This window comes from Rhinolophus hipposideros (genome assembly GCF_964194185.1).
Source record: "Rhinolophus hipposideros genome assembly, chromosome: 24".
In the NCBI taxonomy this organism is placed as follows: Eukaryota; Metazoa; Chordata; class Mammalia; order Chiroptera; family Rhinolophidae; genus Rhinolophus; species Rhinolophus hipposideros.
Window position 1 is genome coordinate 27589204 of NC_138070.1, and position 13083 is coordinate 27602286.

The 13083-nt window shown below is 39.4% G+C and overlaps 1 pseudogene across 1 annotated transcript; it reads right to left on the reverse strand.

Annotated features, from left to right (window-relative positions):
- Positions 1–11717: 11717 nt before the first annotated feature.
- Positions 11718–12111, reverse strand: LOC308492434 (translationally-controlled tumor protein-like; annotated as a pseudogene). The gene has a single exon. The product of its transcript is annotated as a translationally-controlled tumor protein-like (transcript).
- Between the last annotated feature and the right edge of the window lie 972 nt (positions 12112–13083).

A 13083-nucleotide genomic window follows, 5' to 3' on the forward strand; every position in this document is an offset into this window, starting at 1 on the left:
CGAAGCATCCACGTTTCCGCAGGCACTCAAGCTGAGCCTGTGTGTTTGTTTGGTCTGGGTTGCATCATCCTCCCAGTCTGCAGGTCTCCACCCTGCCCCTCTCCCCGCAGGCATCTTGTTTCATTCCTGGCTCAGTTGCCGCTCCAGACTGCGGAGCTCCTTGCCAGCAGGGGGCCAGTCCCAGCACTGGTGACAGAGTGAGTGATGCACAGGCCGGCCAGCAGGCCAGAGGGCAGCTGTTGCTGGGATTGATTTCCTTAGATGAGCAGGCTGCTAAGCATGATCACCTGGTGCAATTAGTTCCCAGAGCTGATGAGCAAGATAAAGCACATTAGCAAAACGTGCCCTCTTTGATTTTACGCCACAAGGGGCAAGAGTTTACCTGGAGAACTTGAACTCACCACTGACCTGCTCCTAAGGCTACTGCTCCTCTGTCCGTAATCATCCTTATCAGAAACATAGTCATCATATAACACAAGAATGTCCAAGCTGGAGGAAGCACGACAAGCTCTCCTTTAGCAAATGAGGAAAAGGAGGTCCAGAGGCCTCAAGGGACCTGCTGGAATCTGCACCCAACTCTCCCGTTCATCCCAATGGCCTCTTCACTGCATTATGCTGCCATGTCTGGGAAAGTCTTCCCTGGGGCAGGAGGGGGTAGTTGGAAATGTGAGATACAGACATGGGGCTATCTCTATTTCTCAGATTAGCTTCAAAAGAATAAAAAGAATGAAATGCCAGGAATGAGCTCCCCACTTCGACAGACACATTCTTACTTGCAGGTAGAGAGACACAGAGTGGACCCCAATCACCAGCCCTCGGACTGGTTTCCTTTCTACCCCTCACACTAACCTGTTCCATATAAGGCTAAAGTCAGGGAGCCATAGCAATAAATACTAGAAAGAGGGGTAAAAAATACATAAAAGACAAGATCATCACCAAATAACCCTTGTTAAATCCATACGTGTGTTCAGACTTGTGTAGTTCCACCAACACCACTCAACTCAAAATAGATAGATACAGTTCCTGACATATAAGATTATTCAGTCAGTCAGTCAATCAGTGAGTCAGTCAGTCATTCCTTTATTTCTTCACTCAACACAGAGATATATCAATATTCAGACTCATTTATTCATGACATACTTTATCCCAGACACTATGCATGGTTGCAGGGTAATTCTTTTGAGGAATAGTACATTGGAGTGTGTAATAGACACATGAAAAACAGCACAGCCTGATGTGAGAAAATATACACACACACCTCCACACACACACATATATGTACATAAAATAGAGATGTGCACAAAAAGCCTAAAATTGCTTCGGATGGATGAGAAGAACATCAAAAATATATCCACATAGGAGATAATATCAGAGCTGAGTTCATAATAAAGACAAATTCTGGGGGTTGAGGCTGAGAATTGGGAGGGCATAGGACACAGAAGCAGCAGCCTGTCAAAGGCACAGAGGAAAGACAAGTCTCAGGTTGTTCAGAGAGCCATAGGAAATAAAGCATACGTGGAGCAGGAGATGGGTATGTCTCTTTGGGTAGAGCCCAGATCCTAGGAAGCCTAGAATGTCACATCAAAGAGCAAGGACTTTATCCTGAAGGTACTGAAGAGGCACTAAATAATTGAAAAAAAGGGGTGGGGGATAAGCTTATGTTTACAATAAAGAAATACCCTGGTTCTCAAGTGAACAATGAATTGAAGAGAGGTTAGGCAGCCTGGAGGCTGTGAAACAGTCTACATGTGTGTTTCTGATTGATATTAGAAACTGAATGTATCACTTTATACAGTCTTATCAGCATTTCTGTCAACAGATATTAATGGGAAGCTACTAGTTTCCAGGCACTGATCCAGGCACTGTGGACACAGTGGACAACAAGACTGACAGAGTCTTCCTGACAATTATTTCCTGAAAACTTGCCATACGTCAGATAAGCACGTTACCTTACAAGAAACATGGCACTCAACCTTAAAAGAAGCATCTGTTTGTTACTATTATTTTTACCAATTTTCCTGATGAGGAAATGAGGGCTTGGAAAATGACTTGTCTAATTCACACAATTGGTATCCAGTAGAAAATTGATTCAACCCCAGACAGTTTACTCCCTAGGTTCACAGAGATACTATTCTCTACTATTCTTCATAAAGAACTTTCAAATGCTTCATCATTAAACAACTTTGTCTTTTAAGACTTTCACAAGCCTTAGGCACTTTTATTTTTGTAGTTCCTATTTTCCATTACATATTAAAACACCCCTAAATCATACATTGAATATGATACTATATGAATTAAGTTGCAGTAGACTAGGTTTAAATAATACAACATTTTGTAGATATTTAGTTAAATAGTCATTCTGATTTGGCTATTTGGCCTCAGATATTGGCCTCTGATATTGGCCTCAGATGCAGTATGATATAATAGAAATTACACGTTATCCCAGGAAGTTGTTGCCGGTTGGATCTCCGCATGGGATACTGTGAGCTGCACCCTCCAAAAAAAAAAAAAAAAAGCAATGCATGTAATGTAAATTGGTAACCTTAGGGAAGGCTTCTTTGGAGATCCATCTGAACCGGGTTTAGAAGTCTGAGGAGTATGTCAGACAATGAAAGACAGCAATTATTCCAAGAAGAGGCCAGGAAGGCTGTGACAGGTATGAGAAAGCCTGGTGGATGTGGGAAACTCCAGGAAGACATTTAGACCATAGAGACAGCTGTCACTCCAAATTACATTTTCATGTAGAGAAAAATGTAGCTAAATTTCTCTTATGGAGTTTTGTTCTTTACATCAAAAGTACCAGAATGAACCATCCAAGTAAGAGTGTTCCACTCAAAGAGGCATTCTGTATGCCTTTAATGGTATTCACATTACATTGTATAGTTGAACACCTTATCATTTAGAATTGCCCTCAAAGCTGGAAGCAGATTATTGCAAATACCAGTGATTCATTTTATTCTTTTAGGTATGAATTTGGTATCTGGAGACAGCCTAAATCTCAATTAGAGCCCAGCATGAAGACTATTAATAGCAATAACATAGGACAAAAAATTGGGGGTCAACAGGGGAACAATAATTGCAATCAAAAGTTTGCTGAGTCCTTCTTATGTTCCAGGTAAAATGACTTTTCTCCTTAAAAAGAAAAAAAAATTATGAAGTAAATACCATTATTTTTATTTCTTCTTTAATAATGAGAAAAAAGAAGTTCTGTGAGGTAAAGAACTCTCCCCAGATTTTCTAAAGATTCTGAACTGAAAGTAGGTCTGAGCCCAGAATCTGAGTTTTTAGCTGTTATTCGGTTTGATTCCCCTGCAATGCAAAACTTTCAGATTATGCCTCATACCGTAGACCTGCAGTAAGACTATCATATAATCTTCCTACAATTTAAGCGTTCTAACTACTAGAGGCCCTACATCATAATACATAAAACATATGATACCGTACCTATATCTTATATAAATATGGCATACAGATCATCTGTGTGTTAAATTGCTATAGACTATTTGGTATAATAATTAATGCATTTACTAATTTTTATTTACAGCTTTATTTTTGAATTTGCAAGCAGAAATTTTTTTGCTAGCCTCAATATTGTCTAAGGGCCTTGAAAAACTTGCAGAGAGTAGAGGCACAATGGGTGTAATACCTTGTCTGTAGATTTTTCCAAGGAGGGGTCCCAGAAAGATTTAGAATCCCACAGTTGGCATAAGTACATAGTTTCCAAAAATGAACACAGTACTTTGAAACGCAAACTTTAGCTTTATTATTTAAAAGCCTCAAAATTCAGATGTGTGATATCTCATATTCTGAGGAAATGCAGCAGCGAGTCCCTGGTGATTGTCTTGGTTGAGTTTCCTTGGCCTCGGTCCTGTTGCCTGAATCGCTGTCCAATCTCTTCTTTCAGTCCATCTAAAAGCCACTGAAAAAGCAGACAGAATCTCGCTATCACTCTGAATTATTAATGGGTAGGGCATAGAGCACCCACCTCCCAAAGCGCACTTGCGCTTTAACGTTTATACATTTTGCTTCCTCATATATTTTAGCAGCAGGGCAAGCCTGTATTGGTGGCTTCGTTTATTTTGCTTTTGGAAATGGAAAGAGATTTCCCTAAGCACTGGCAAGAATGCGAGATTGGAAAGAGAACACCAGAAGAGAAACAAAACTTCAGACAGAAGTGTGGAGGAAGGAAGTGGAAACAGAGACCAGATGAATTCTGCTCTCCCACTTTCAACCTGAGACTGCCTCCCAGAGCTGTGGGTTCCCTAGGCTAGCAGGTCCTCCAGCGTCAGGATCAATGTGCACATTTCCATATCAAAGGGAAACACACTGACTGCGGAGATCCTCAGTGACATATCTAAACTGAGAAGAAAGTGAATTGGGCTCCTCGGCATACAGTTAGAAGTAACTTTAAGCTCCAGCAGCTCAGACCTCATTTTTCTCATCCCCAATTACAAATCATCTATTGACCAACTCTTCAAGCCATCGCACCCTCAAACTTTTATGCATTCTTTTTAACAAATGCATTTCAGGACTGCTTGGCATCGTCCATGAGCATAGCTAAGTCAAACATCTCGGAAACATAGATTTGTTCTACCTTTCCGGTCTCCAAAGAAAAATTAGTGGCTTCTAAAGCCACCATGAGGAGAAACTGTTCAGACCCACAGGAAGGTGGAAACAGAGAGAAGGTATATCTGAATGGAGGAATCCTCTGAAATTGTTCCTCACCTCCACTTGAGCTGAACCCATCCACAGTAGGAATGACAAAAGTTGTAAGAGAAGCAGGAAACAAAAGAGTTGTAGGAAACCAAGCCATTGCGATCACCGTTCAGATACCTCATGGATATGGCTCCTTTGGGGGGGAACACATTGATGGGTGGGGGAAGCATTGGCACTGCTGCTCTGTGTAGCAGTATAAGAAAGTGAGCCATGCTTGGCCCCCAAGGAAAATCTGTATTTATGAACTAGCCTACCCCATATGAGAGTCACAAAAATGAACTTCACCATAGCCTCTGCAATCAATTGCGTGGGTGGAGTAATCCCCCACCAACTCCAGGAAATTCCCTATCCAAAGCTATTCATACGGCTGGAGTTGTGCAAATAATTAGTCTCCCACTTGCTCCATAAGCTTCCCAGGCTGCGAGTCCAGGAGATGAGTCCAAGTGGGACCATCAGGTTGCCTTTGAGGAGGCAGCCCAGGCATTACCATGGTAACGGAGGCTTTATTTGTTTTACTAAAAAGTACAAAACAACAGACGGCTGTCCTTAGACAATAGGATCACGTCATCTGAGGCCTCCTGTCCAGGTGACAAGCCCAGCCCCCAGTTCTCTTTCCCGGCCTCCCCACTCACATTCTATATGAGGTGAGCCAGCAGGCTGCTCTAGGCCAGGCAGTCTGATGCTGAGAATGTGTCCTGTGAAGCTGCCCTTGCAGATGTTTCCTGGGCTGAGCCTGAGCAAGGCTGAGAGCAGAGATTTTGGCAGCAGGAAGAAATGGGAGGCAGCCCTGAACTCTTGAGTCTTGATGGTCTTCACTAAAAATATGAGCCAGGTGCAGGGAAGATAAAAATGCCCTGTAGCAAAGGATCCTAAAAAATTGTTGCTATTTTAATTAATAAAAGGACTCAGAGAGTGAAAACAGTACCATCTTTATGGCTGACGAGAAAGCCCATTTTGATGACTGGTTCCAAGGAGATCTCGAGGAAAACAAAACATAATACGTCCTTCTTCTCTTGTCCATCATTCATGAGCCAAGCTTCTGCCCTGCCTTCTTCAGGAAGCTGCTGTCAGTAACTCCAGCTCACACAGAACTTTCTTTTCTCTGAATTTCAACATCTGTCAAAGCAATAAGAGGAGTGATTGCTGCCGCTTACTGAGTGTCCACACTGTGCCAGACATTATTTTAAGCATTTTACATGAGTTAATATAATGACTCCTCACAGCAACCTGAGAAGATAGGTACGAATGCCATACTTGTTTTATTGGTAATAAAATGAAGTATGGAGAGCTTAAGTAACAGGCCTATGTTCACACAGCTAGTACGAGACAAAGCCTGGATTTGAACCTAGACATCTGACATCAGAGCCATAATATCTCCACTTCACTTACTATCACCTATTTATTTAGTTTTTTTAATTTACCAAATATTCTAGAATATCCAAAATGACAAGATATTTGTCTAGACACTGTGTGAGAAATGAAGATGGACACAAAACAATCTGAAATGTGTACTCAAAATCCTTAGAACCTGCAAGAGCGTATAATACATTCCTGAATAAGTAATGGTTGCCATAGGAGGTCTGTTGTAAACTTTATGAAGAACCCAACACTTAAACTGGAACTTGAGAGAAATAAAGCCAAAGTAGGGAAAACATGTACAACAGGAACATGTTTCTTTTCAGAAAGGGTATTGGGAACATCCATTTAAATCTAGAATTTGCCCTTATGCTGATGGCTTCAAAATTCAGAGTTATGGGAGCTTCTAGGCCACACAACCACAGATCTGAACATTGATGGGCTTCATGTATGTTTTTCTCCTCTAAGGCCTTGGCAGTTTTCAGTTCTAAAGTGTCACGCCTTTCAACATGGTGGACATGTGTGCTCCCCATCTCCACTCCCCATCTATAAAGTGGGGATAGAATTCTCAGCTTCAACCCCATAAAAAAAATCCCTTTAGAAGAATTTTAGACATTCCAAACTGCAGAGTAATTGTTAGATGATGTATTTAATATTTTTAAAATATCATTTTTATCAGGAATTCTTTCTAAGAATTGCTTGGACTGGTTTACAGGTTAAAGAAGATGGACTCTGACAGCTTTCCCCAAATCAAAGATAAGTGGGAAGATGGTGTATGCATGAGAGTGGTCCATATCCAACAATGGCCAAAAGCACAGTCTGAGCAATGCAGTGCTTCAGCCACCAAATGTCCATCCTAATTTTCAGGTCAACCCTATAAGATATATTTAGGGCAACATGATGACTATGCAGTGGTTTTCCTTTAATGGTTCTGTGTATGGGATGGTTGAGGAGATAAACAAGGAGACAAACAGTGTCACCACAGATAACTGAATTTGTTTTTTCTCATCAAAGGATATTCCACACACTGTTCTCTTTATCTCTTGCCTGTCCCTATCAAAGGCATTGACTTGCACCCTCACCTAATTCTCAAATTGAACTTCTGAAAATTTAAAATTAAAAAGGGATTCGCTGCACTATTTTGAAAATTTCATCTTTTTACCTCTTTCTGTTATTTTCTTTATGTTTGTCTGAAAAATATATGATGAAATGTCCTCACCTTAACCATATCTGCTGGGGAAATGTTGAAATTTGCTCTTTCTTTGGACCTAACACTGAGATATAGTTTCATAAGTATTATTTTTCAAGTCCAAAGTAAGATCAAAAGGCTTAACTAAGATCACCCAGCAATTGAGGAGCTATTGCAGGAAATGAAATCCATAGCTACCTTATCCTAGGAGTACAGAATATGAGAAAACGAAAGACCATCCACTCATCACCCCCTGCTCCAATAAGTCACTAGATTAACGGGTTAGAAAAAATAATGTGAAGAATTTTTAAAACTAAGTTGAAGGGTGAAAGTAGAATTGGGATTATTGTGTTTTCATAAAATTCAAATGGGAAAATGAAAGGGCTTGTCCAATAAATCTACATCGAGTCCACAAAACTATTAGCTAAAATACTAGCCATCATGTTCACATTTCTACAAACCCACTCTTCCCTCTACTAGGTGTGAGAAACATAACAAACTGGAAGCATGGAGTCAGCCTGAATACCTTGCCCACCTTCCCTGTCCTTCATAGCTAATCACTTTTGTCAATTAAAGGGTCCATATTCAGTTTTAAATTTGCCCAACACACACACACACACACACACACACACACACACACATCAAAACTATGAACATCAAAGGGGAATTTTGACCAGAGAAGGGATATTTTATCTATTTAGAGTACTATTACAATTATAAAATCAAGAATGACTGTTTCTATGTTTTCAACTTAAGACACCTTTTCCTAAAAAATACCAAGCCTATGAGCAAATGAAACTGAATTTATTTTTCCATGAAGATGTTTGAACTTTTTTCAACTTGGATTTTGCATCGAAGAGCCAAGTTCAATTCACACCTTGGTGTGCAGACCCCTGTAATAAAGTCACGGAATCTTGTTTGAGCTAACAACCAATAATCCTACCCGTGGTAAAAGAAACTTGAATTTTCCCATTGTTCTTCAAGGAAGAAGAATGTAAAGAACAAACACAGCAAAACTTATTATTCCTAATAGTAAATACTTCAGAACTATGCTAAATTCCAATGTTGGATTGCTTCCATTTGTTGCCACCAATGGCAAGAAAGCGTGTTCCTCAATTCATATTCCACTTTCAGTCATTGTGCAAATGATCACATGTCCACAGACACATGTATTCTCATACAGTTTCAATTGAGAGTGGTGAGTCAGGAGCTAAAACTTTGCAGTCAATCTGCCAATAAGACGAAGATCTTAGAAATTTAGCATCTTTTATTAGCATAGAAGTTTTAACCTTACAGGCCAAGGGTTGGTCTAAGGCAGAAGCAAACCATGTTGTTATCTCAGGATCCTTAATGCTAGAGCACTTTGCCATGGAAAGCATATTTAACACAGAGCTGTGGCACAATGTGGTATCACCTATGTGCCTAGATTTCTACCTATATCTAGAAACACCAAACTACATGGACCATGTTTACCTCAACATGCAAAGGTTTCTATTCAATTGAAGAGGAGCCCGGGACCTTGGAAGGATGGACAGAGCCTGAGAGAATGAAAAACATCTGTTACCCTTCAATGCTCAGAAAATAGCTATAAATACACCCTGGGCTTATTTGGGAGAAGAATGTGTATAATCTAATGATTATATATAGTTTGTAGATCTAAAGCAAAGCACACGAATCAGATCTCATCTACATGGATGCTAAGAAGGTCAGACATATTTCCCTGGAATCTGGATGACTTCACAGCTACAGGAGACATCATCAAGCCAGGAAAGACGCTGCCTGCTAGAATGCAAACAGCACCTATGTTAAATTTAGAAGATAAAGGTTGGGACTCCAACTTTGCTGCTATCTATGAGCCATTGCCACCATCTGTGCTGCCTTTCCTTATGGATAGAGAAGACTGTATCAGTTGACTTTCAAAATTCTTTCTAGTGTGGAATTTTGTAGTTAAGTTACTAAATCTAGCCTTGCTAATAAGACTCCAATATTCTAGGTTAGTGGACTTCAAAGTTCGCTTCTCCATCCTTAGGGGAAACTGACTGTAACCCAAGTTTCTTTTCCATTTCCTTTTATTTGGTTTTTATGTATTCATCCATCTCCTTTCAGCAACGTTTAGTCAAATTCAAGGCACTATGTGATCTATAGAAATACCTGTAATAATTGTACCCAACTAATAATTCTCCACAGCCTTTAATATATGTTATTTTCTTGGAGCTTTATAATAATCCTTTGAGTATAGGCAACTCAGCAATGCCTATTACTACTTTAATAATGAGAGTACTAGGAACTAGTGAGAATAAGTTACTTAACAATAATTGCATACCTAAAAATGATGACAGATAGAATCAGTATCTCCATCTTTTGACTCTTAGATGAATTTCTGACCCACTATTCCAAACAACCTCACCAAAGCAATAGTCTGCATTTGTAATTGGACATTATTCTTTGTAGAATACTCTCCAAACAAAAATATTTATCTTGATCTTCACAAAATACTGACAGGTCTCTAGGAGAATGAGACCCACCCCATATAACCAAGCATAAGTAAAGACTTAAGACTCAAATATTCTCAGCCACAAACCAACTTGAGTTCAAAGTAAGTTGAAATTAGAAAGATTATCAATTTACTTTCTGCATACATCCACTCTGCTATATCTCAACATATATCTTTTTTAAATGCCTACAATAACCCTGCAATGTAGGTATTATCATTTGAGAGATGAGGGGAAAAAAATGAAGCTCAGCTAAGTAATCTGCACAAGGTCACAGAGGTAATAAGTGGAGTTGAACACAAACATAGACATGTCTGGCTGCAAAGTCCAGGCTCTTCCCCCAGTTCCTAGGGGAGATTCTATGATTTTAATTGAAAACCTCAGTGACAGGTCACATCACGCAATTCAATTGACCTCTATCTTTCAAGAGACAGTGATTCTGAAGAAGTATCTAACTAAATTATATCTGAATGAGAAGTGTGGAGAGGTGAAATTTGAGGGAGAACACATTCAGAACTAGAGTAATTAAATAAGTTGGGTGATAAGGATGCCTGGATCAGTAAATCCCTAGCACAGTTCTATAGAAGAAGCTATCCAGCTAGCAGTGGTTGCCATTCTTTTCTTAAATTCATCACACAGCCTCCTATCCTGGCAAACTCTTTAGCAAAATGATACTAGCCAATTACATTTTTGAGAGTTCAATGCTTAAAGCTGAATGTTTCCTAGCTGTATTAATCAGAATGATTATGTGATTCTGCAGGGAGAAATTAACCCTCAAAATCTCAGTAGTACAACAATAATAACAGTTTTATTTGTCATGATGCAAAATCTGCTGCAGGTCCAGTAGCTCTCTAGGGTAACTCTTTTCCATGAGGTAGATCAGGCCCCAATCTACATTACCAGTATTCTTCTATAACAACACACACGACCTCCAGGTTGCCAGGGCAAAGAAAGAGAAAGCCACAAGGTTAAGTGCTATCCTTTAAGTGACTTAGCCCAAAAATAACATATGTAACTTCCACTCACAGTCCATTTTTTTAGAAATACTGAGGGTGCCAATAAAACGTATACACATTTTAAGAAAAGAAAAAACTGTATTAAAATTGTAATACTCAATATATACCAATAAGAAAAGATGAAGTCACGTTTGACTTCTGCAGTTACAAGAGGTTCTAAAAGTGGTTATTGTCAGTGTAATTGTAATACAGTTTTTTCCTTTCTTAAAATGTGTATACATTTTTTTGGCACCCTCTGTATTCACATGACCTCACTTAGCACAAGGGGTTGAGAAATTTGGGGGTCACATGGATGTTCAGGAAGCTTTAAATATCTCTACCAAACTACTTTTCAAGAACAGTAAACACAATCCCTAGCCATAATGAGTATTGATTTGTTTTCCATTCAAAAGGCACTCTTTAGCCTTCTCCATCCTACTTTGTGCCTTGGAAGGCTCAACCACACATACAGCATCAAATGCTCACCTGCCGTTTGATTCCCTCTTGTGTTTAATCAATAGGCTGTAGGAGAGGAGATTGAGATCAAGATAATGATTCCTTTTTATTGCTGTGGCATCACCAGGAGTGGGGCTGTGGTCCTATGATTCTCCATTTCAAATCTTCCTTTCTGGATTCCAGAAACCAGTCCTATTTCTCGTCCCTTTGGGGAGGCCAAACTTACTCTCTCTCTCTCTCTCTCTCTCTCTCTCTCTCTCTCTCTCTCTCTCTCTCTCTCTCTATATATATATATATATATATATATATATATATATATATATATATATATAAGTTTAAATGCTAGACAACCTACATGACATGCTTTTCTTAAAAAACAATGCCTCTGCTCCAAATAAATAAAGGTCAAAATAAATAAAGAGCTCAAGATAACATCAGTCCCTTTGTCCTAGCCCTGGTGTGTGAATGAAAAACAGCAGCCAGTTATGGTGACAGGTGATAGATCCAAATTTGTTAACATTTTTCCATTTCTAAACCATTATTAAAGAAAATCATACATAGGGTTACACCATCCTCACTGTAGCACGCAGAGCAACCAAGCTATCTGTATTGGTGTTTTCACCAATAAAGAACTGGTAGTTTTAGAAATTAGCAGGGATGTGCTGGATTTGTTCTGCATCCCCTGTCATAAAAGGTTTTACTCTTTCTGGTCTCTGCTCTTCAAGTTTCCCTTTGATTCATTTCATGTAACCTTTGATGTATATTTCTAGGCTTTTTTTGTGAAGCTGGTTTCCTGCAAATGATGGCTCATGACAATATCAACACCAGTGATCACCTTCGCCCTGTCAGTGGAGGCATTTCCACCAATGAGCGAATCATCAATTTTATGCTTTGTACTACTGACCATCTTCCCTTCTGCCTTTAGACACAGCCAGTCTGTGATCTCCGGATCATGTAGATATTGGAGAACGTTTCACCATGGCTGAGGACATCCCAGTAAATGATATTGGTGGCAGCTGAAAGGAGATGACAGCAGCGCTGGCTTAGCAGGAATATGGAGCTCTCCCAGTGAACGCGACGCAGCCTGGACAGCACTCAGGGGAAGCAGGGAGCAGCAGAAAAGCAACAACCTACTCTTATGAAGCTGAAAGTATTACACCATTTTTTTTATGTTTTCCCCACACTCTGCCCACATTTTTATAAGTAGTCTCTCTACTAAATGCTAATTGCCCAATTTAAGTACTCTTCTGTTTTCTGCTGAGATCCTGACTGATACAAGGGAACCCTGAGAAAGGATTACACATATTAACTATTAAGAAGAGCCTTTATCATACCACTTGAATTAGAAATTTGTTAATCTTTAATAGAATCTACTTATAATAACATCACAAATTGGTGTTCTCTCTCCATTTATATTCATTCTTAACATCATCAGAAAAGTTATTTTTTCTGACGGTTTTTGTCTTTATAAACCTCTAGTGGCTTCCCATTACCATAGAAATATATCAAAATGTTTAGCCCAGATTTCAATATCCTCCATCAATCAGTCAATTTTCAACTCACTTCAGATATTTTGCTCTCAATTCTCCAGCCCAAAAGTTGGCAAACTACAGTCCATGAAACAAATCAGGCACTTTTCTTAAGTACAGTTTATTAAAACACCGCCACACTGGTTCATTTGCATATTGTCTATGGCTGCATTTACATGACAGGAGCAGAGTTGAATAGTTGAAACAGAGACTCTACAAACCTAAAATATTTACTAGCTGGGCCTGTACAGGAAATGTTTACTGACACACTCTCCAAATTCCAATATCACCAAAAACATTCTCATATCACACTGTTCCTTAGCCTGGAATGAGGAGTGCCTCTGGCACTA